Source organism: Cydia pomonella, chromosome 17, assembly GCF_033807575.1.
Source record: "Cydia pomonella isolate Wapato2018A chromosome 17, ilCydPomo1, whole genome shotgun sequence".
Taxonomy (NCBI): domain Eukaryota; kingdom Metazoa; phylum Arthropoda; class Insecta; order Lepidoptera; family Tortricidae; genus Cydia; species Cydia pomonella.
This window is the reverse complement of record NC_084719.1, coordinates 15,578,250-15,603,804: the sequence shown is the minus strand read 5'-3', so window position 1 is coordinate 15,603,804 and position 25,555 is coordinate 15,578,250. Positions and strand designations below refer to the sequence as shown.

General features: G+C 35.7%; 1 protein-coding gene across 1 annotated transcript in view; it reads right to left on the bottom strand.

Moving 5' to 3' along the window:
• LOC133527086 (protein sidekick-1-like) overlaps positions 1–19,751 on the bottom strand; it is a 310,716-nt gene extending 290,965 nt beyond the window's left edge. The window contains exon 1 of the mRNA XM_061863979.1: positions 17,405–19,751. The gene's annotated coding sequence lies outside the window, so the exon portion shown is untranslated. The remainder of the gene's footprint in view (positions 1–17,404) is intronic.
• Between the last annotated feature and the right edge of the window lie 5,804 nt (positions 19,752–25,555).

The window sequence follows — 25,555 nt, the reverse complement described above, 5'->3', positions numbered from 1 at the left end:
GTATCTCGCGGCGAGGTAGAATACCCAGCCCTCTTTAACTAACATAGTTAGAAAAAGACGGACCGGCAGATTCTCTATGTCTGAGGAAATGTATGTATGGGTAGCGGCGGGGGACTGTTTCGGCGATTTAAAGACGCTCTGAAGCGCCATCTCAAAGCTTGCCACATTCCTTCAGAGCATTGGGAGGATCTTGCGGTTAAGAGATAAGAATGGCGCAATAAGGTAAGAACAGGTGTAGCCACTTTCGAAGAAACTGGACTTGAAGCACGACCAAAAGCACCTTCAACGGAAGTCTCGCTCTCGACGTAAGCCGTCCTACACATCACAAAATAAGTAACAGATAATAACAGAAATTACAGTATTCGAATATAGTTCAGATCTAGACTCTATAACTCTAAATATGTGTGCACAGAAGGATAAGGACATATTATTACAATTTAGACCGTCAGTGTACTTACTTGAAAGTCTGAATCCTCGAAGGGTTTAAATCTAACATATCATCATGTAATGAAGAAAATGCGACTTTTACCCAAGACTTGTTACCTACTGTTTTGTTGATGTACATATTTAGCAGGCTATTCGACAAATTCAACAGATTTTATTGACAATCTAAACAAACAATACTCTCCGTGGGAAGCTCTGTTGGGGAAATCGAATCACTTGAAACAGCTTACATACGTTTTAAGGAACGGTACATACCAATTTCAATCTTGCAGCTAAGTGACAAGGTTGAAATAGCTTAGCAAAGCTTTAATACGAGACGAGATGGTGTATAAATATATGTCAAATAACGCTTGTTGAAATCTGTATAAGGAAGGACGCGTGCCGTACTCTGCTTGCTTGTCCTCGCAAGGAACCCGAGTACGCTACACGTCCGTTCTTAAATGTTAGGATTTAAATACATGTGTTTTACTTAGCATTTGCTAAGGTACTAAGGTTAGGTGGGGTAAGGGAAACTATGGGGCAAGGGAAATACTTGTAGGGAAAATAAACAGTTAGACTTGAAACACGACATATAATTAATGCCTAAAAAAACCATATAATGATTACAATACTAAATACCTAAAGATTGTCTGGATGCTAGATATCTGTTTAGCGATAAAGCATCCTGTTGTTTACGTTCGTCTTTGTGTATTATGAGTGTTTCTTTGTAAACTTATTTTGAGGTGTCTAAGGGTTACAAAACCAGATTACTTTGTAGTAAATCTCCACTACAGCACTAATGTGTATATTGCATTTAGACATTTAATCTATCGATTTATAAATATCTAAGCAATTAATATATCGGTGTAACTAAGATAGTTTCACTTAAATATCAAACTATAATTTAACTTGTAACCATCAATTTATCTACAACTATATCGCACTTAGGTGTAACTAACTTCAAATGATCTTAAATAATGAGATGTAACACATGCAAATTAGATCTCAGCCATAACAGTCATGATAGGCATAATTAAGCGTTATTCGATATAGGTTAGCGGCCGAAGCTTAATAACCTCAAGGGCGTAGGGTTAGACAGGGTTGTGACCTTCATTTTTATAAACAAGGTCTATTTAGGCAAATTTTCGATTTTCGTATTTCATGGTAAGCCCTCAGAATGTGGTAGTGGTGCCCTCTATGCAGAGTTTTGCGTAGTATCCCCTATTTTTTTTATCTGTACCAACTTCACCTCGTAACCACCTCGTAACTCAATTTTAACTTACTGTTAGGTATCGGAATAAAAACTCAGTATCATTCAATATTTGATTAAATATTTTGAAAAAAAATCAAGGTTGCATTTGCGATAGATTCATGGTAATCAATCTTCTTGTTCCTTTGAACTATTGATTAACAGCTCAATTTGTTGGCCAGCGCTACGCTACGTAGCATTCGTAGCAAATCTGTGCGTAGTGGCTCTACGCAGAAAAGTTGTCGGAAGGCCGATTTTATGCAAATTGACGTTTTGACGTCACTTGACAGTATTTATAATGGGTGCAATTTTTTTTTTTTCATATATTATAGTTTGATATATGGTAATTTTGAATAACGTAATTAAAGGCATTCTACTATCATAACTAACCAATGACATACATAATGTCATTCTTGGTATAATGGTTATTGGGTATATTTACACTTCGTCTAATATACACTGCCATAATTGTTACATACTCTAAAATATATTTGTTCTAACTAGTGACAGGTAGGTGTCAATAGAAATAAAAGGCTCCCAGAAAATTGGGTTAGGTTGGGTGAAAACTGTTATCCCACACAAACGAATATCTAGAAAAAGTGGGTTAGGTTAGGTTAGAACTGCGACCTCGTATAAAAAGTAATTTTTTGACTGTATAAAGTATTACATCATATTAAAATAGGATATTAAAAAAACCATAATACAATGTCTTTATACCAGTTTAAAATGTATACAAAAATAGGCATTATATCAATTACGGTTTGGATTAAATAATAATATAACAAAATCAACGTATAATAATAATAACATTGTAACAAGTAATAATATATGAAATGGCATTATGGCGAATGTCTGATAGTTTTTTTTAATAATTATATTAAACATTGCACACCCATTTATAATACCTAACGTTTCCATGTTTCCATGAACATACCATCAGGCATTTTTTTTGTATTACAATTTAATCTCTTAAATAACAAATAAATAACTGAACATATTTTTAAAGCCATTTTTAAGAAGTTTCATAATAAAAGTGTCTAAAGCATTCTTCCAATGTCTGAGACGAACTTTGGTAATGATAATCTGTTATTTACCTTTAAGTTGTTTTCATAGCTAGAAGGTAAAGCTAGTTATATTATTTATTTATTTATAATTCATCCACTGTATTATTATAATTGAAACTCACGCGTAGGTACTGACGCTTCGCTGGGTTTGTCCAATGCTTGTTACGTATGACTCGGTCGGCTTGACTACTCATTGAAACCGGGGACCGTATAAAGTTCCAAAACTACTGGTACAAGTTTGTGCTTATTTTCTTTCTCTATTCGGCAAAATGGCGCCACCGGAATCGGAGGTAATGTCGAAATTGGCCAACGTATTGAATCACGAATGTATGATAGATAATACAAAGTCAGTGAATATTATTTAGGCAACTATTACTAATTATTTTTACAAAACCTGACACATTCACACTGCGATGTCTTCGAAGTAGCAGTATTTAAATTACATAATAATTATGATGTAATAATGTGATGTGTATGATGTAGGTATTTCAGGTGACTAGAGCCAATCGCAGATCAGTTTTTAATAAAAAAAATGTAAGTATCTCATGTTACTAAAGAGAAATACAGCGAAGTACAGACAGAGTAAAAATCACACTATTATGTTTAAACTAAATCAGTTTACATCTATCCAGCTCTCTAGACGAAATATAATGTTATTTTAATTCACTCAGTTATTCGAATAAAAATCTGAGATGTTTAGAAAGTTGTATATTAAAAAACTTCTTCAAAGGCAACACCACACAGGAACGCTTACGAGTCTATACCTTTTCAATTTTTATTCAATGTAAATGTATGTGCATAAACATTTAATTTCGATCGTAACCGCTGCTTTACTACTGAGGAAAATCTTTTTAATACACTTAAAAAAGTTTAGGACCTGACACTTTATATTATAAAGTAAATTGCATGAGCAAAACATAGATTAATATTAATTATTTACGTCTTAGCGACTAGGAACATCAGCAGAGTTCAGAACCATTTTGGAGTAACGCTGAGTTAGCTAAATTGAAATGTAAACTTTATTAAAACTGAGTAAAGTACAGTTTTTGACGAAGTAGGCGTATAAGGTATGAGGTTTAGAATGAACGCCTGATTTAATGTGTCGCTGTAAAATTTAAAGCTCTAAAACAGAGCGAACATTGATATAATTTACGCGAATTACTAATATAAGGAGTATTATTTTAACGTTTCATGAGGCAGTGAATTTCCATGGCAGTTTATTATTTTATGCCAGCTCTTGCTGGGTAATTTTGAGTAGCTTCTGAGTAATTCTGCATCTATTATAAATTAACTTATAAAAAATTGCTGGAAGTAGATGACAAATTTTAGGATATAAACAGAGTTTGGAGAGAAACAGATGAAGTTTCGTATAAAATAATGAGATATAAATTGTAGTTTAAGGTATTTCTGTTTGATGATTATCGCAATTAAGTAAATTAGGTATTAACAGAAAAGTGCAATAAGAGTACATATTAAGCAGCTTTATCATTAAGGCAAACTGAAATGTAATTTTTATTTTAAAAGTTTTGCGAAATCTTCAAATATGTAGGGCTTCAGCAATCTCGTGGAGAAGAAATCATATAAAATCTCTCCAAGATTTTTCTCTAAGTTACGTGATGCTAACGTAATACCTATAAAATGACATTTTATTATTTCTTTAAGTTGAAGCACGTACCTTTTTAATTTAAAGGGCTTATTTTATGGGCATCAATTGACAGAGATATATATATTGGATTCTAATTTATAGATAAAAAAATCTCAACGGATAGGATAGGAATCTCTAGTATATTTCGAATGATAACGTAGGTAATATGTAACTAATTATCATAGCCATATTATTATATAAAACTGTAATAATAAGTTTCTTAATGGTATGAATATGAAAAGTATAAAAAATGGACACCACGAGAGCAATCCGAACCTTATAATATAATCTTGTTACACAGATTCATAACCAGAGATAAACAACAGACGGTCTTATCGATGAAAAGCGCTCTTTTCCAGACAACGTTTGGGTAGCGGAAATTAATAATGTTACACATGTTATTAGGTGTTGCAAATGCAATGAAAGAAACCTATCTCAAAATACACAGAAAACAGATATCATGCAAACAAAAATAAACAAAATAAAAATACATGTATATCTACACATATACCTAAATATATATACATAAATCAATGCATGTATAACAGTGCCAACCATAAAGAAAGAGTAACCAGATAAAAGTATCAAGGAAGAGATAAAAAATGGAGTTTAAGTAGTCTCTTGAAAGAGTTAGGAGACTGAGCGCACCTTAGTCAAGACGCAAATAATTCCAATGTGAATGGTTGAAAACTAAAGGAATTATTATAGAATTTTGAAGAGAAAGAAGAGACAGAAAACAATAATTCTGGGCGGACCTAGTGGAACAGAGATAACTGAAACGGTTTTTGAGATAGCGGGGTGTTGCAGGGTTGAATGATGTGTAAGTTACGAAGAAGGCGGATAGGAAGCCACTTGAACAGAAGTGAGATACATGGTCATATTTACGTAACCTAAATATATATATATATATATATATATATATATATATATATATATATTTTATTAAATACTTATCGGCGATTGGTTCTAGTCACACCTGATGGAAAGTGAAGACAGGGCCTAAGATGGAGCTCACCAGTTCAGTAGTAGCCTATTCAGTCTTGCGTTAAAGATACCAAGGTCATATTTATCAGGGAATAAAGATGGCGGGAGCGCATTCCATTCTTGAGCCGTCCGTACCACAAAAGAGGAGGCAAACCGTTTCGTGCGAACAAATGGAACGTTTACCACGAACGGGTGCACCCCACGCCTGGACATACATAAGATAAGATAAGAATCTTATCTTATGTACTTAGGGGCCCTTGCGGATATACTTCGACCCATAGGGATCTTTTGTGCAGTTGCCCCCTTAGGAGAGATCCGTCAGCTACTCAAGAGCTTTTTCGACCATCTCTATGTGCGGGATGATGGAACTTACAGGTAGCATTTTGAATTTCTTTGGTTCCAAATAGCCTGCTCCAAAGTTTTTCCTTATTTATCTGGCAAGGGCGTGACATTCACACATTAGGTGTAACAGTAAGTTTTTTCCTCTTCGCCACACATTCGACAATCGGTGTTATCGAAGTGTTCCATCCTGGCCAAAACTCCTTCGACCACGTAATGGCCCGTAAACACCATTGTTATAATTTGGAGTTGTCTTTTGCTAAGATTCCATAGCTGCTTGCTCCAATCGGATTCTACTCTTTGCATCTTTAAGATCTTTAGCTTAGAGTGCTTTAGACCCGGCACACTGTCCCATTCTTTTTGATGTCTGGTCTTAGTATGGTCTTTGATAGTCTTTATAATGGTTCCCTGTGAGAGCGCCACGAATGGTTCCGGATCTATATGATTACTTACAAATCCGGCTCTGGCAAGTTCATCTGCATTTTCATTGCCTATGAATCCTTCGTGCCCTGGGATCTATACCAGTTGCACTTTGTTTTGCCTTCCAAGCTTGTTCAGAGCTTAGACGCCATTGTACCCAAACTCAAATATAAATCGAATGCAAACATTTTGGAAACGTTCAAGCTTACTAAGTTGCTCCTCAGTGAGATCGAGATAAGCCACGTTAGCATATACCAGAAGGGAGAAAAAAGTTTGTGCGAGTGCAATTTTGAAGGGAATGAAAGGAAAAAGGGAAGGTATCTTCTAAGTGAGCCTACTGCCTCGAACATCTTGCCGCTGACTTCGCCCACCTGAGGTCCCCATGATAAGGTTCTGTCGATGACGATGCCAAGGTTCTTTACTTGTTGCGTTGCGAGAACGGAATCAGAACGCTATTAAAGTAACTAGAAGGAAAAACGTTAGCAAAAGCAATTCGGGGAAGCAGTTTTCTGGGGGAGCATATTATTTATTTTGTTTACATTGAATTAGGCAACAAGGCTAGAATAATAATATCTTATTGAGTAATATACATACATGCATATATTATATACATTTTCGGCGACAGAACGGTGTGGCTTCGATGAATCGTTCCATTATACGTATATCAAAATGTATTACGTCAGAGATACTATTACTTATAATGTGGCTAGAGTATAATTAATGCGTATTATAAATTATTTGCACAGTAATTCGGGCATGAACTTGATTAATTCTACAAAATTTAAAAAGCATACAAAAGTTCAAGAAAGCGTTAACCCTTATAAGTACTTACACCAATTAGTTGAAATTAAACACAGAATAGCGTTTAATCGACTTTCAGAAATTAACTATTATTTTTAAAACAATAACATTAAAACAAACCAAAACAATCATATTTATGAACACTTCTGTAAAAAAAAAAATAATACATAGATTACTGACATTATATAAGTATTCGTCTGAGACATGGTGCCTCTACAAAACAGACATAAAGAAACTGGAGACTAAACTTATCACCTGATGTGTCTGCGGACTATACTCAGGATCAAGTGGCAGGTCCATGTTCCCAACTCTGAGGTCCTCCGTCGTTCCGGAATGTATGGCATGGAGGCCTTACTAATGCAGCGGCAGTTCAGGTGGTGCGGACACGTCCTTCGAATGGATGACCACCGCTTGCCTAAAGCTGTTCTCTACTCTGAGTTGGCGGTGGGTAGGCGAAAGCACGGTGGTCATCATCTGCGCTACAAGGACGTCCTCAAACGGCATCTGAGCGCTTGCGCCATCGACCCTGAGCGTTGGGAGGAGCTTGCTCTGGAAGGAGGTCTTCTTGGCTTTCTACCATCCATAACGGTGTCAAACATTTGAAGATAACCGCCTCACTAGCCTAGACATAAAACGCCAGTTACGGAAAGAAAGACCTAAGCCCTCCTACGTATACACGTTCAACGCAGCTGGCCAACTTTATTGTCATGCGTGCAATAGAGTATTTAAGAGCAAGTTCGGCCTGGCCAGCCACATTAGGGCTTATGCTAGACAACGTCCATAATGTTTATTTAAGGTCGCCGTCATCGAAAACGATGAGGACTATATATAAGTATTTATCATATTACAATACATAAGGAATAAAATATAAAAATTGGGCCAGTCTGAACAATTTTGAGATTAATTTCCACTATAAAAGGGACCTTTTCCTGAATCTATATTAGGCACCTAACATGTAAATCGACATCAGTTTATTCCAATGCTCTATCCCATTAAGGGTTAAAACATAATTGCCTACTAAAACTAATGTTGACAAAGTTGAACCATACAAATCACTACCTTTATTATGAGCCATATTCATCCTCATTATTTCGCTACTAACCCACACACAATAAGCCTAATTTCTGTGGTATTAACCCGTCGTGATTTCCGTTATCAACCGCTTGTGTATTATATACCTAATGTCGATGACATAAGAGCTACAAAAGGCTATTTAATCTTCGTTTGTACGTAACTAATCAGATCAGTCTCACGTCCGTGAGGCTCCGGCATACTAATATGGAATCAGTCGGGTCAGTGGACAAACTTTAAGGTCCAGCCGGAGTTTGTCTATATGAAGAATTAGTTTAGTTTTGTTTGAGTTGACCTTTGGGAAGGGTGAGCGCTTAGTAGGATATTTTTTCATTTGGGTTTTATATCATTTTGTAGGATCTTTAAGCCGTATGCGTACCTACTTATACCCCGTGAGCCAGGAACAGATTTTTATGACCGATAGCATCCCGTGTTATTTTTTACATCTTTCAGTGGCTACCACTCCTCAACCCATCATCTTCTGCAAGGGTTCATTACACATCGGCCTTAACCACTTTACGAAAGTTAAGGCAGTTGGTAAGTCATTATTGCTAACATAAGTAGGTAATTATATTAACCGGCCAAGTGCGAGTCCGACTCGTGTTCCAAGGATTCCGTACATTACACAATTTTCAACAATGGTTATTGACGAGAAACGTGAGTCTTTTGAAAAACTCGTATGGTTCGGATCAAAAACCAGATGTGGCGGGAAGTGATATGAAAATCCTATGTCTTAACTGCAATTTATTACTTATTCACTTATTTGTCATTTTGTCGCCATTACAAATATAACGAATGACCAGAAGACATTTTAGACTTAATTTTTTTTTATTCATTTGTAATTCTTCTTAAAAACATATTTAAAACTTATATTTTTAAATCATACCAAATTTCAGCTTCCTAGGACTTCAGGAAGTATCCTAATAGTTTTGATGATCATCATAGTGAGTCGGAGACAAAATCGGTTTTTTTGAGATATCAATAAAATCTAAAGTATAAGAGCTAGGCAATTAATTAATTTTTTTGCTTAATAAATCTACTAGTGTCATCATATCCTGAGAATTTTGTTTATCTGGTAAAATCCAAACCCAAGTTTTGAGGGTGCAAAAAAACGACGAAGCGCTTCAAGAAAAGGTAAGTATAGTGACTTTGCGTTTCGCTTTGCTTGTTTTGGCGGGGGCAATGTTATTGTTATTAAAATAGAACTTTTGAATACCTAATCGAATACCAAATTAAACCATTGTGCTGAATTGAAATAAAACCCTTCATATCTTAATAAAATCAACCTTGTTAAGGTGTTAATGTTAATTTAATCTGCTCGGTCTCACCACACGTTAAACAAAAGATGTTAGAGCGAGCACGCAATTACCTCATTAGTAAAACAATGTAACACCATTTTTACGTGTACATATTTACCAACATTATTTTTACATTTGTAATAAAACCAAATTAAAATTTAATTTATACTTAGTATTTCTGTCATTTTAACAATTATTACCGTAGAACACATTTTAGTTTCAGTAATCTCAGCTTTTTTTGGCTTCAATTACTTAATCCGATCGATAAGGTCACCTAAGTTAAGCGAGCCAAATGGAAAAAGCACACACATAGAGACTGCTTTTGCAAACCGAACTTACTTCAGCACCAATGAGTATGATTGCAAGTTTAAGGTTACGTCAACTTTAGCTGCATTAATGTAAGGCCTGAGTGGACGCTCGAGTTGGGCGTGCAGCGAGGCGGGCATGCGGCGTGCAAGTTAAACCAATGCAAACCTATAGGAGCGGCCATAGTACACGCTGCTCAAATCACATGTGTTCCCGACGCTACGCTGCACGTCCCGCCGAACGCTCCGCTTCGAGCGTCCAATCAGGCCTTACTTAAAGTTGCGGCGTTGTTGTTGCCGCCGTTGTATCTGCAAAATAGTATCCGAACGTCACATTTCGTTTACTTACGGTACTATAATTGTGGATAAAATACGTGTACTCTGTATAAACTGCCAGCATGTAGCGAGTCAAACGCCATTTTACGCTTGTCAGGATCCTAACCCTACTTCAATCAATACAAAATCCATGTATACTGTATTGATTCCTGCTCCAACCACTTAAAGTCCAAAATATATTGATTATTAAGTAGACGTGGCATGTAAAACAGACGGTCACGTCGGCCTTCGATCTATCGGTAGTGTAATTTATGAACCCTCGGCCTTATAAGTTATGGCTGACCCGTTGTTTAGAGGTTTTATAAGATGAAACGTGACTTGACAATGCTTGACGCGCTAAGAGGGTCTCAGTGATGTAAGAGGAGAAATGTGTTGTGGATGCTGTTTTATTCATTTTTTTTTTTCATAAATATTATATTTCAACTGGAACCGTTTGGATATTTAGAATGGGAAGAGAAACTACTAAAGTTGGGGAATTTTGCCAACAATATATTTTAGTGCTAGACTGTTAGTTACATCTAGATTGTGAGGTACGAGTACTTGTATAAAAAATATAAAATGTTCCTGGCGTGTTCCTGCGGTAATTCGTCGGGTGTCTGTCATGAAGGCCGTTATAATAACAATAAAACTCTCAAAAATAATTTTAAAAATTCTAGCTTTTAACTGTGAAATGCGGGTAACGGGTATTTGACTGGTTTTAGTGTCATGTGGACCGTCAGTACGGATCGCTCCGCACCGGACCAATATGTATTAAGTTCAGGGAGCGTTTTAGAGTAAGGCTGATGGGCTGAATAGTCGGTACGGATCGCTCCGTACTGACGGTTCTGTATGACACTAAAACCAGCCTTTGGAATTTAAAATATCTTGAATATTTCTAAAGATGTTTGAAATAATCTGAAGATTTTTACAGCTCACATCAGCGTTATGAAGTGAAAGATACATTAATAGCAGTACACGGCCGCCCGTTATTCTTATCGAGCGCACATAATAATTGCCAGTGGGTATTAACCTATATAGAGTGGGTACTTACCCCATTCCACTCAGTGTAAACTCCGCTATATCTATACAAGGTGTGTTTATAAAATGTTAGTTTTAGGAAAATTTATAGAATATGACATTAAAAATATCGAATTGTTGGGTGAAAAACTTTATGTACAAAGGACGCCATTATATTTTATTTTTTATCTTAAAAAATACTATTAATACAAAATTGTCGCCTTGATCATAATTTTATGTAATAGAAAAATCTTGTGGTTTCGCCACTTTTAATATATAAAATGCTGAACTTGATGCAGTTAAGAAAATCATAAAAATAATTTACAAAAAAATTACATTTTTTTATAGAATCTGAGACCAAAAATATCGATAGAACAAAATCTTTAAAAAAAAGTTCGGTTTGAAACAATTCAATAAAAAGTAAATACACCGCGGAAAAATCGTTTGATTATTTTAGCGCCACTGGCTCCAGCTGAGCCGAGGTGACTCCAATATTTCACTGAGGGCGAATAAATCAAAAAAGGGCCCATGTATTACGCGAGGGGCTCTAGCGCTGGTGATAGGTTGGTGGGTTTACGAGATAAGTGGCGTAAATACAAGATTACCCCTCGATTATTTGTGACATATTCAGGCAATGTACTTGATCGGTTGTCAACAAGATTTATTTCTATAGAAATTTATGTGCCGGGAAGTGGAGTGCCATCGGTACCGGTGGCAAGTATGTGAGTAAAATAGGCTTGAAACAACATAATTTAAAGTTTAAAGCCATCATGGTTTTTGCAAGCTGATCAAAACTCTTCATCATAAAGACCAAATACCTACATTTAATTATAACTTTTTTAGTAAAATTACCTCCCTTCAGTAGTTGATAAAACCCTCGCTATATTTAGAGACCCCTCGGCCGGGAAGGACGAGTCATTACGGGACTAAGCTAGAATTAAGCTCTTAAGTCAGTAAACCTTTATGAAAATAATGAATCTAACGCAACTATATTTTCTTAATTTCGTAGCTTAACGACGAATATTTTGAGATTTTGATTAATAGAGTAAGTAGAAATATTTGTTGGTTGAAGTTCTATACTATACAAGTATAATGTTCACTACTTGTCAATCTTTGTTATTGAGACCCGTATTGCCCTCTCCGCATAGGAACGGGTCTAAATAATTATTTATTGAAATTTCCGCATTTTGCCCGAAAAATATGCATTTTTAGTAACACTCTATTGTACCTACGAAGTAATGTGAGTAATATAGCAAATTTCCGTGAGATTTAGACATATTTTAGTTATGACGAAAGACTGAAAAACATAAGTTTATAAAACTGATCAATATTAGTCTAGCTACATTCGATGCTGTAGTGACCCGTCCAAAAATACATACATATTTATATGTGACCTTTATATTTGTGTGTGTAATGAATCGTAAATAGGTCATTTGTGCTCAAGCTAACGCCAAGCCCAGACAATAACGCCTCGTGAAATCGCTCGGCTTCTCTTAGAATCAATCCGATTTCCCGACTCCCTGTATTATTAATCTTGACTGATCCGGCCCTTCCTGAGATATCGGGTTTTTTGTCTTATTGGCTTACCAATATTGTGAAGATCTCATTTGCAATATAAACCACCTTACTTTTGTCTTAGTGTACCTGTCAAAATTTTCTTACCTTTCCATAATTCAACAATTTTCAAAATAGCGGTTCGTGAGTTATATCTGAAAAGTTTAATTTCTCCAAATCCTAGAATTAAATATGTCGCTAGATTCGTTCAAAATACGCGAGTTAAACCTTAAAATGATTTTGATGTTAATAGATATGACTCATGACAGTAAAAATCCAATTATCGCAATAATTGAAGTTCAGAGGACATGATATTCTAAATTAAATTATTTGTCGTCAAATCAACCGAGATTTTGATCGTAATTACCTTTTATATTGTTTTTTTGAGCTCCTGATATTCCATATCCCTGTCGATTTAAGTCTAGAGAAACGAACCGTGAATCATTCAGAACTGTTATTTTTTGTAGAAAACAACAATCAACGTTGTTTTTCTTTTGCATCGATTAAGACAAAAGTGGAGGACACGCGCGAAATACTTTTTCATACAAACAAAGTCCTCATTTTTCCCTCTGGATATTAACATTATTGAAAATATTTTAACATAATTTGTTATATATCAACCACAGCTATGCCCCTGCCTTTTTTCGAATGTTTAATTATTATAAGAGCTAGGAGCATTTAAAATTTGTATGAAATCTGTTTTTCGCTCCTAATGTTTACAATAATCAAAAAATCAAAAAAGTCAAACGTAGGAGCACGTCTATGGTCACTATACATCAAATTATGTTTAAAAAAATCCATAATGGCAATATTCAGAGAGGAAAGCGGGGACTACATTTGTATGGAGAAACAGCCTTCCCCTTTCCTCTTAAGTCGATAAATTATATTAGCAATGATGCCTGATTAATGTAAAAAAAAACATTGTAATTTGTTGATCAGGTGTTGAAATAATGTGTATTTATGCGAATTTTTATGATTAAGGACAAATAACCATAAAAACCTAATAATTATACCAAAAGCAAATCGTGCGTACAGGTACATCAATTAGTCATAAGAATAATATCTGCCTGCCTGATGCTGGACCTTGTCCTTGACCTTGAGTGAGGTCCATTGATTAAATTGAATATTTTAGGAAGTACTATAAGTTGTACAAAACAAATCGGATTATTTAAATCCTAAACAAACGTAGTTATAAACTCTGTTCATCACCATTCAGCAAACACGATAGAATTAAATCCCGCTGCTTCATTGTTATGAAGACTCCCCTCTTCTAAAATTACTCGAGCTACACAACTTCATTTGTCATTCGGACTTTAGTTGAAATGTCAAAGTAAGAAATTGTCTGCGACGTTTCTGTAACTGGTTAAAATGACTGTTTTGGAGCCCAAGCAAACAAAATGAGGTTCTAACAAAAAAATCACATGTGCAGAGACATGTACAAGTGATAGAACCAAAACTTTATAAAAATCTAAACGTCATAATTATTATCTTAACCTAAACGTGACGCAACACTTCGAATGAGATTATTTCATGATTTAAACCCTTTAACAATCCTTTAAACTCTGTCACGCATACCGTTGGATGAGAGTGAAGAGAAAAAAATGTTTTTTTCGAAAACTTTTATATTTAGGAAATATTTAACTTATTTATAATTTAGCCACATATGTTTATTTTTATAGTACCATACAAATATTTTAAATATAGTGGTAATCATGAAATAAAAGCATTTTTATTATTGCCATATCCGTTTTTGATAAGTAAATTTTAAACGTACAATGTATGACATGACAAATAGTTTACGGATAATTTTCTGTAAACAGTGTAAATTATCCTAGTAAACTATCCGGCACAATTTTTTTAAATCGATTAGTGTCAATTGCAACAGCATATACAAATTTGCTTAAAAATGGATATGACACAATATATTCTCAGCCGACGATACGCTCATATGATCTAGGGTTGGTCAGAACTGGCAAATACGTTAATAGGTATAAAATCGTGTAAATGTTTGTGTTCTTTTGTTGTCAAGTCAATTGTGCGACAGTAGCCATACGTCGAGTCGTCGTCACATTCGCGGATCAGAAGGCCTACCGCGAACCACGTTCGACGTGTTGCCTCTCTATCGCACTAGTATTAGATTCGTACATAAGTGTGACAGAGACGCAACACGTCGAACGTGGTTCGCGGTAGGCCCTCAGTTCCCCAGTTTTTCATCACACGTTTTCCTGAACCGGCCCAACGGAGCGAAGATTTCCTGTTACTATGTACTCGTATTTCATCAAACAAGCAAACAGTATACAGTATATACAGTGGTCCCAACTCAACTTATATAATGTATTTACGGTGTGTATTTTTGATATAGGCGCAATCTTAAAGTAAGTTTAAGTGTTCGATTCTGAAAGTTTATTTTTATTTTTTTAACCACTAAAATTCCATGCATCTCGCTCGTACACGAATAAGTACGAACGAGATGTCTGTATAGAAAGTAAGTTGCGCAGACGTTAGCGAATATGTCAATTTGACACTGCTAAGGCAGTCGTGGTAAGGCTACTTATATGGAAATAAAACTTCTCTCAGTTGTACATAAAAACACGGTTACTGCGTTAAAATGAGAGAAAAGCATTCATTTATCTTTATATAGAGGTGTTAATAAGTGATATTTGTTCTAGAATGTCATTACCATGCGGTAACGCGTCCATAATTCGTTCGCAGGTAAGCTCGACAGGACAATGAAAATTATTTCCGCCTGAAATGACCACCGGCATCGACACGCACAATTGATAAACCCGTTCAATAGCAGCGTAATCCACGCGCCACCGTCCGTTCGGAAAACCAGGTCCTGCCCCTGCATTCACATAACTAGCATGAATAGAGTTCTCGTACATACCGATGTAAAGTATAAGTACCAGCTATGTCCGCAAGAAGGCGTTCACAGAAAACGTCGTAAGTTCAGAGTGACGTAAGATTATGACTTTTCTCCTAATAGAATCAATTATGCTCGTGATTATAACCAGGAATAACCCAAATAATAATTCTAAAGGCACACGAACTTGCAACGATTTGTATACAAACGCCCAACAACTATGACTGAACAAAACGTGAACCAATCATGAAATTCCAGTTCACCTAAGCTTCGACTCGCCTGTGATTGGTTAGCCAGTGGAATTAATTCCTGGTTGTGTTAACACAACTTGTGTATTAAATGATTTATAGGTTACGTGAGCTTGGGTGAGTCGAAATCAAAAATCAACCTATTTAACGTGATTGCGGGATCCACTAGGTATATTTACCGAACAGGTTATAGCTAACAGTATAGCTACTGGTCCCGAGCAATCAACTCTATCGTTCTCATCATGCGAATATAATTACACTGCCATATAAGTGGCCAAAGCATTGTTCACTTCGTTTAAAACTAACGCATTTATTCCGACTATCCTTTAAATATGACGGTACACGAACATGTCACCTTGTTGCATGGTTTTATCTACTTAAGCTTAAATACAACAATTGCTTCTAGAAGATTAAGCGCTTGCCCTCACTTTGCTTTGGGCTAACGAAATAGTGAAAAACTTAGTATGAGGCAAGATTTCAACCTTCAACTTTAAGGTTTCTAGTTAGGACGTAACATCCTAATGTCTAATGAATGTTCCATCTGAATGACAGATGGTTGAGTAAATTTATATTGTTAAACATCGTTCTTTTGCATGCAAGAATACACTCAAGTTAGCAATAACGCCCCCATCCTTAAAGCATTACCTGGAACTTATTCCGGATCCATACATATTTAACGCTGTCCTCTCAATACACGCTGTAACAGAAACGGAATTGCCTGAAGTGATGATGAAATCTGGTCGTTGGAGCATTCAGGCGTATGTCGTTTACATTTCTCGCGGACACGGCTGGATACAGTTTCGATTAAATGCTATTTGAAATTTCCGTATCTGAGTTCCGAGACACATTTCCGTTTGATGAAGTGCCTGTTTTGATTTAGTGGTTTCGCTTGTAGCATTAGCAATAATAATTCGTCGACTCTGATTGAAGAATAATTTAACATCATACTCTGGCTTGCGTGTTTGGGATATCAAGCCATTACTGATGTTTATTTAATACTCTTTTGATGAGTGTTTAATGAGTTCTGGAACTTTTTTATTTTTTAGAACTCTATTACTTCAAGGATTGTTTTAACCTTACCCTTATAGATAGCCATGGAGCGACAATAAAACTTACCTCGTATAAATTTCCAGGTCTTAATCAAAAAGAAAAGTTTTGAAACACCTAAATTAATAAAAAAGGTTTTTAAAATTGGCGCGGCCTCTGCGTAGACAATAATGAGATGGAGAATACGAAGCGCTTTGTCCGCTAAGTAATCCTCACTTAATTAATTCGTTGCGGAGTAAAAAAAACTTTGTTAAATTGGAAACCAAATAATACTGCCGCTCCCCAGGGAAGAACCTACTCTGCTGCTTAATTTGTTCACAAGAAATTTCCTAAAGTGGGTACCGTCTTTCCAACTCAACACAACGCTCTCGGAAACAATGTGAAAGTTCCACCTCGAACCCTGATCAATTGTGGAAGGCAATTCCGACACCCGCCTACAAGCGTCAATCTCCAGCATTTTTCACAAACGTCGTCGGAATTAGATTTGCAAAGTTACGCAATAACTTTGGCGGATTAAAGCCGAAAGTTGTTTCTGACATTAATGGATAACCAGTCTTTCAATCAAGCGTTATTAGAAATCAATTTGGCAAGAGTTGACCTTTACCGCATACTGTACCAAAAAATGTGTTTCATCTGTACTCAGCTCCAAAACTATTCGATAACTAAATATTATTTCGAGCCGCTGAACTGTGCAGCTAGACTATCAATCATTCAGAAAGTATCCGAAAGTTATGGAGTTACAGCAAAGGAAAGTAACTTACGGTCCAGTGAAGTCCGTCGACGACAGCAGGGTACACTTGTGCCACTTCACTTGTATTGACTTATCTGAACACTTAATAAATCTCTTCAAGCCACTTATGTAAATGTATGTCAATTAGATGCGATGTTTTGACGTCTCAGTTATAGCAAACACTAAACACTTGAACAACCTCCTTTTTTATACGTCACTTGACACTTTACTTGACCACTGGTACACACGTTAAACAGTAAATATTGGTTGAGGTTAGAATACAGAGAGATCGCAACAGCGACGTATGGCGCCCAACGTGGGGCCGGTAGCGACAACGAGCGGCGCGGACGGGCGCTCGAGACGACGGGCGGTCAGATACTGCCGGTGCGCACGCCTGAGCCCGGCCGGCCCCCACCCCTGCCCCTTAACACCCCCATTGCAATTCGGCAACAAAAAAATCACATCAGAAAGAAACCATTCTCTGTCATTGCGCTTCAATAGACGCTATCTCACCCCTTGAGTCTTAAGTGCTAGTCTTTCAGTTATAAGTTATCGGCGCCATTTTGAGGTGTTAATGACGTCGTAGGGCTGATTTATGTTAGAATCGTGTACCTTACTAAATCAAGGGGTTGCTAATTTATGTAACTGAATTGAATGCTTGTGAATTTTGCCTTCGGTGGAGTTTTGAAGTGAGATGCCAGCAAGCGCCTCTTTTCTTATTTAGATATACGTGGAGATCAAACGGCGAGAGTTCAAAGCGTTTTCGCACATATTCATTTTCATATATTAGCTCGTTTGTGTTACATGTTGCCATGTATTTTTATTTACTTGGTAAGTATGATCGTTATGGCTTTATCTCCTCTGAGCTGAGGCGTCTCGCGTCGTGTGCTCCTTTACCTAAAAAGCTCAACTTGAGTTGAGTTGCTTTTTTAAATTTCGTTTCTAGAAATAGAACAACGTAGAATTGCTTATCTTTTTCAGATTTTAATATATAAATTCCTATTTGCGCAACTTTAGCCTTTTAAGAAAAAATATTAATAACTTATGCCTTTGTATATTTGAGTCTACATTAATCTGATAAATAAAATCAGAACGTGAGTGGGTGATTCTTAAATTGTGTCCAGTTTTTTTTTCATAAAAGTTTTTATTTTTTACATATTGTTACGTATGTCAAAAGTACATAATAAATAAATAAAGTCAAATACTCTCAGGAAAGGAAAACAAAATGAGTTTATAAACATGGTTGTGACAAAATGTCACTCAATTGTGACATTTCAGCAGTTTGGCGGTCAACTCCACTATTTTGAATAATATAATATTTTGAACATAGCCTAAGTCACTCCCATTACTACGAAAATCCTAATGGCAGCTCATACGTTGAAATTCATCAAACAAGAAAAGATGTAGAGCCTGGCAAAGAATTAAATACATTTTCTTACATACATACACGCGAAAAACATTTTTCTGCTTTGGCAGTCGGGCAATACTGGCAAATGATCTATAGCTAATAAAAATCCATTTCGAAAGAGTGCATGCCTCTAAATTAATTAAACGAATTAAGAATATTACGACTACGTATCTATATGTCATGAACATGGACTCCGTGGCAGTGACAGATTTTTGAGGCCACGGCCGTGACTATTTGGAACATGTTCAGTATTACCTAAAATTTACCTTTGACTTTGCAAATGTTAAATAATTAGTTTTTTCTGCAAAAAATGACGTATATCTTATGCTTCAAACAAAAATGTGAAACTAGTACTTACTTTTAAAACTCAAATACGGCGGTGAAGCGTTAAGGTTGACCATGTTTTCAAATTAACATAAAGAATAGTAATTTTCGACAAAACCCGAGAACCCCTCAGCCATTTGCAAATGTGACAACAACACAGTGTTTCTGTTCTAAAAAAAACTTAAGGCTGCAAGTAGCAAATATAACTTTCTAACGGGTGCTTATTTTACCACGCGTGGCGGAGACACGAAAACTTCTTGCAAAATCACTGTATATTTAAAAAAATATATCACAAAATCCGGGCTAGTCACACAACACGTGCCGTAACATTTCGAACTTGTAATTTCTTAAAAATATGTTTGAATACTTTTAGGACATTCTTTTCCAGTAAAATTTTACTTATTCAATTTTAGTAAAATGTGTCGCATGTAACCAAATTTTCATGGAAATATAACCACTTTTAACTCACATACTTCATTCCTGGTACTGTTTTTGCCAAATCAAAACAGCACTTCACTTTTTCGCCATCCGTCAAACCGTTTCTGGATGCGCGGCTTCCCAATTCCTCTGACGTCCAAAATACTAATAAGTAAACAAATATATTTACTAATGAACACTTTTTTGCGTCTTGAACACATAATCATAATCTAGCGGGTGTGAAGCCAAGGCATTCATGCAGGGACCTTTTCGTGACGCACAAAATAATGACGCACTACTCATTGTATTTATTCGAAATTATTATGTATGTCAGAAATAACTTATCTTTGTTTAAACGCGTTGTGGTATCTGGCATAAACATTAGATCTACTGGTCGATTACGAACAGTTCCACGTCGCATGGCACTTGCAGCAAAGAACCCGCGTGTCATCGGTCCGACCTATTATGAGCGATTACCTGCAGAAATAAGGACGGAAACATCCGATTCGATTTTCAAGCGTCGATTGAGAAACTTTTTGCTGGAGAACCCATTATATTCAATTAGTGAATTTTTTGACATAACTATATAACTTAATTTTGCATATTTGACATTGTTTTTGTTTCTTGATTCTATTTTATTTTTATTTTATTATTGTTTTTCAATAAATTCTGACTTGACGATCCTTTTCAGGTGAACATTTCCATTTATTAATTGTTGCTATCTGGATTATGATGTTATTTTTTGTCATTATTAGAATTTATTTTTGACAATCACAATATAGATTCATATAAATTGACATGAATGTAATTTGTAATGCAATCGTATGTTGTGTAATAAATAAATCTATATCTAAATCTAATAAATCATACTATTCAGTGGGATTTTTGCAGAGTGCATGTTGTGTGTGTTGCGTGTTGGGTATATTGACGAATTAATATAAGCGCCTAGGAAGAAATCCGCGAAAAGGATCAGTGTAACCTGCTTCAAAACGCCGTATATAGAGGCAAACGAAATAAATTCGCTAAAAAACGTGTGTAATATGTCCCGTTTTTATATAAACATTTTAATATTCACTTTGTAAATATCTAGTTGTAATATGTTAGATTCTGTTTTAGGTTTTTTTGTTCTTCATTGTCATTTTATATTATTTTTGTGTTATTTTGCATGCCAGTTGCTGGTAAAATGTGTGATTCCTGTGTTTCAAGTAAACAACTTGATCATATGTACCACATTTTATGCAGAATAAATGATTTGATTGATTGATTGAATGCTAAAAGTTCCTATAATGAGCCAGTTAGAGATGACGCAGTGAAAGAAAATGTTTATTATTTGAAAATCAAACTCTTTAACAATTTTTTGAGGTAAGTACAATTTATTTGGGCTTGATGGGTACTTTAGGAATGCTGGCAGTTTCGAAATTGTATATCGAGGGTTTTTATAATTTTTACTCGAGAAATATTTTGTGCTAGAATTTCATACGACTTTCAATGTATCTACTCGACAACGAGTTTATACCAGTACCCCTAGTGTAAATTTAATCGACATCATAACGTGACGAACGCGTTTGCGTTAAGTCTCATTTTGTATAGGATTTTGAGTTTCCAAAACGTCCCGCTTGGCGCGCTCTTTCTAAATCCAATACAAAACGACACTAAACGCAAACGCGTACGTCACGTTTCGAAATAGAATTTATTTACACTAGGGGTACAGGCTTCGAATATTATCCTATTATGAAACCCAGTTCTCGTGCAAATGTTTGTGGTAGGCCTTATACATTAAGTTGCTTTCATATTAATCTCACGGATGATCTAACTAGAAGATAATCTTTCAACAGCGACTCTGCAAACTAAAATCGTAGCTGTGTGCTCAATAATAATAAGTTACACAAAAGTCGCATATCAGCAGATTCAGATAACCTTAGGTATCCAAATTAATGAGAAGAAATGGATCGTGTACTATTGGGATGATCCTATTTTAACACATTCACTGCCCACGTTTTCGTAGTGCTACGCTCGTAGCTGATCCCAGAGTTTTCCCACTTTGAAGAGGAAAGCGACTACGAACAGAGAATCCGCCGAGCGGGTTCCCGGCCCTCAATGTGTTAAAGAAAATGTGGACGCATTGTCAGAAAGAGAATATTACTACAGTTTTTGAGATTACACTGACTTTCAGTATGCCCTAAGTATATTATTTAATAAATTGTTAAAGAGTTTGAGTATATTATTTAATATAATAAATACTCGTACTTACCTACAATCATTATTGAACTTATTGTAGAGCTAGTTCGATTTGTGTAATATTGTTCCATAATATTTGTTTATTTATGTATAAATACACGCCAACACTGAAATATCATAATTTATTTCACAGTTGGTTAGGTTTTCGTTGAAAAGCGCCCGGTAGTGGAGGGTTTTGCTTTCAGTCAGCGAGATTGCAAGAGATGCATAATTTAGACAGCTCCAACAAATGGTGATACTTAGCTTACTGCGAAGTATCTGTGGAAAGCTGGAAACAATAGTAGATCTTCAAAATAACATGTAATATTTATAAAGAATTCACAGAATATCCTTTATTAAAATATTCTAATTAGTTGAATTTTATATATGAAACAAAAAGTGACGAATCATACGAAGTTTCCTTTGTTTTCTTGTTGAAAATTTCAATCATTTATACAAATTCAGTGTGATGACTGGCTAAAGTTAACATCAACATCTTCTAGCCGCGCGAGTTTTTCGAACTACCAATTATACCCTTAAACGGATCCCCACAAGTTTTGTTACATCCTTGTTGTGTCCTAGACCTAGGTTTCCAAAGAAAACTCCAAATTTATAGGACACCGATGTGCTACGTTTAATGTTCAGATACAGACTGACATAAGTTAATCTACCCTCTATATGAGAACATAACAATCCTGTATATTATTTAAATACGAAATTGAATTAGACGCGCATTTATACTTTAAGGAAATCCTTGGTTAATGCAGTGTACAAAAAGATAATTATTTTTCCTGAAAAATAACTTTTTTCACTTCCGACTTTCTGAGAAATGTGAATTATGATGGACTCATTGGACGGAAATTTTCGTAGAAGCCATAAAAATAATAATAATCGGAAGGCAACGTAAAATTGATGATAAAAATGAACGTGAGTCAGGGTTTCAAGTGTCAACGTCTCGGGTTTCTAATTGGCCTACCCGTTTCCATAGCAATGCTCCCACGTAACAGAAATAAGGTCAACAAATAAAATAGGATAGAAATTCATTCGCATATTTGCCGCTAGCTCTTTGGTGTAGGAACAAAACATATTGAAGAAACCGATAATGACTATAACTCTAACAAATAAAAAATATTTTAGTATAGGTAAGTTATAGATGACAAATATGAAATGACCTTTAGTAGTAAACTAAAAAGAGATGGCTGGATGAATTTGAAGCTTTTTGCAGCAACTGGCGGGAACATGTACCAAACCGTGATGAGTGGTGGAAGAAAGGGGAGGCCTTGGCCCAGCAGCGGGACACAAGATACGGCCCGATTCGAAAAATGAGATACGGTAACTGTAAGTTCTGGTTTAGATACGTTCTCATTTAGATATCGTTTGTATGTCATATAATAGACAGAGGCAGCTCGATTCGGGCAACCAATGTCACTTTGACGTTAAAAATATCGTAGATATATCTCACTGTGATCACAGCGGTATCGAAATAAACATCCATTTTGACATGTCGTTTATTTATAGTTCTTTTAAAAATCTTTTCAAGACCTTAAACTTGTCTTAATCATTCTTCGAATTGGGCCGATAGGCTATTAAAAAACCGGCCAAGAGCATGTCGGGCCACGCTCAGTGTAGGGTTCCGTAGTTACTCTTCCGTCACAATAAGCTAAACTGGAGCTTAAAGTATAGTAAATTGTTAACCAAGGGATGAAACGGTACCTTTCACCTGAGTTAAACAAATAGGCAAATTTGCATAATCAGTACCTAATTAAAATAAGTCTTTTTATTATGAAGGGAAAACTTTTTGCGATAACTCAAAAACAGCTAAACTGATCATGTCCGCTCTAGTTTTCATTTAATGTCTTTCTTAAACTCTACTCCCACGATTTTTTTCATATTTTTTGGACCTATGGTTCAAAAGTTAGAGGGGGGGGGACACATTTATTTTTTCTTTCGGAGCGATTATCTCCGAACATATTCACTTTATCAAAAAGTGTTTCTTGAAAGCCCCTATTAGTTTTGAAAGACCTTTCCAACGATAACCCACACTCTAGGGTTAAAGCGAAAAAAAAAATTCACCCCCACTTTACGTGTAGGGGAGGTACCCTAAAAAAAATTAAATTTTTAGATTTTATTGTACGACTTTGTCGCCTTTATTGATTTATATATCCATGCCAAATTTCAGCTTTCTAGCACTAACGACCACGGAGCAAAGCCTCGGACAGACAGACAGACAGACAGACAGACAGACAGACAGACAGACAGACAGACAGACGGACATGGCGAAACTATAAGGGTTCCGTTTTATGCCATTTGGCTACGGAACCCTAAAAAGGAGTAAGCTGGCACTTAACTAGCCAATTACCAACCAGTAACAAAATTATTTTTGATGGACGATATTGCTGTTAAAAAATAATGCCACCTATTTTTAGTTTTTATTTTTTACCTACTTATTTCATGAACGGTTACATTAATTAGTTAAACAGTCGAGTATATACAGAGTGTTTTATAGAGAACAAAACGATACTTACTGCATTGACGTAGTACACATATTATACTAATTATTTATAGCCACTAGGAAACGTGTTAGCTTTCACCAAACAATTGGAAGATGCTCTTAGTAATATTTTGTAATCTATTTGAAATTGTTTCGTCTCGTTTTGAATTGAATTCGTCTCGACCTCGTGCCGTTAGATTCAAATAAAAGCCGCCATTTCAAAGAAAAGCGTCGGTACACTAATATTTCAAGAGAAGACCGCAGCACCTCACTTATCTTCGATTCCTGATTTGAAAATCCACCCAAACAATTTTAGACTCTATGCGCCCTTGCGTACAATTAATTTTGCGATTTCAAGGAAGCCGAAACATTCTAACCACAATAAGAATATTCAAATATAGGCTTTGTTTGCGTTAAAATAAGATGAAAAAATCGTTCGTAAACGCAAATCAATTCGCACTGAGACCCGATCGGCTCCTTTGTTCCTAATGTTCATTACGTATTCTCTGTACTGTTATGGGGTACGTATAAATTTTATAGGTTTTATTGTTGGTTGGATTTGTTTGGCGTGCAGTAAGTATGTGTATACATGCGTGGATCGCGAACGTTTATTCTGGCTTTATATTTCGTCATTTTAAGGAATATCATTACGAGTGTAGAAAATGTTCTTGCATTTCTAAAGCAAAGTGGATCTATTTAATCTGTGAATAATACAATATTTAAAGATTTGGGTACACTATACTAGGGCTCTTATCATATAAAATAAATAAAATATAAAGCCGTTTATTTCTCGAATTCTAACATTGTTTACGTATTTGTTTTTTTTATCATTAATTATTCAAGAACCCCGCTTTCACAGGTAAAGGCCCCTTCCAAAGCCTTCCATGTATCTCGATCCTTTGCCATTTGTATCCAATTTAACCCGGCAATTTTGGTGATCTCATCTTACCATTTCAAAATGGGTCTTCCTTTCCCTCTTTTTCCTAGAGGTCCCTTCCATGACGTCACCCTTGCTGTCATGCACCTATCTTTGATCGTTCGATCCATCACTAAAAGCCGCAATAGTAATACAGCTCCAGTTGCCATCCGAAAGTCAACTTTAGGGTCAATGATCACCGCTTTAATTGTGCAAAAATAGTGAATGTAGAACTTACTAAGCTTTGGAGGTTTTTACTGCACAAAGATGACTATTGTCGCGTCACACGCTACGAGAATATCGTGCAGAAATACATTTTCATGGTGAAAAAATAACACTCTCATTGAAGAATGCTACAGTCGACGTTTAATTCACATATTTGTATTTCGACGACCCGTTTGGCCTAGTG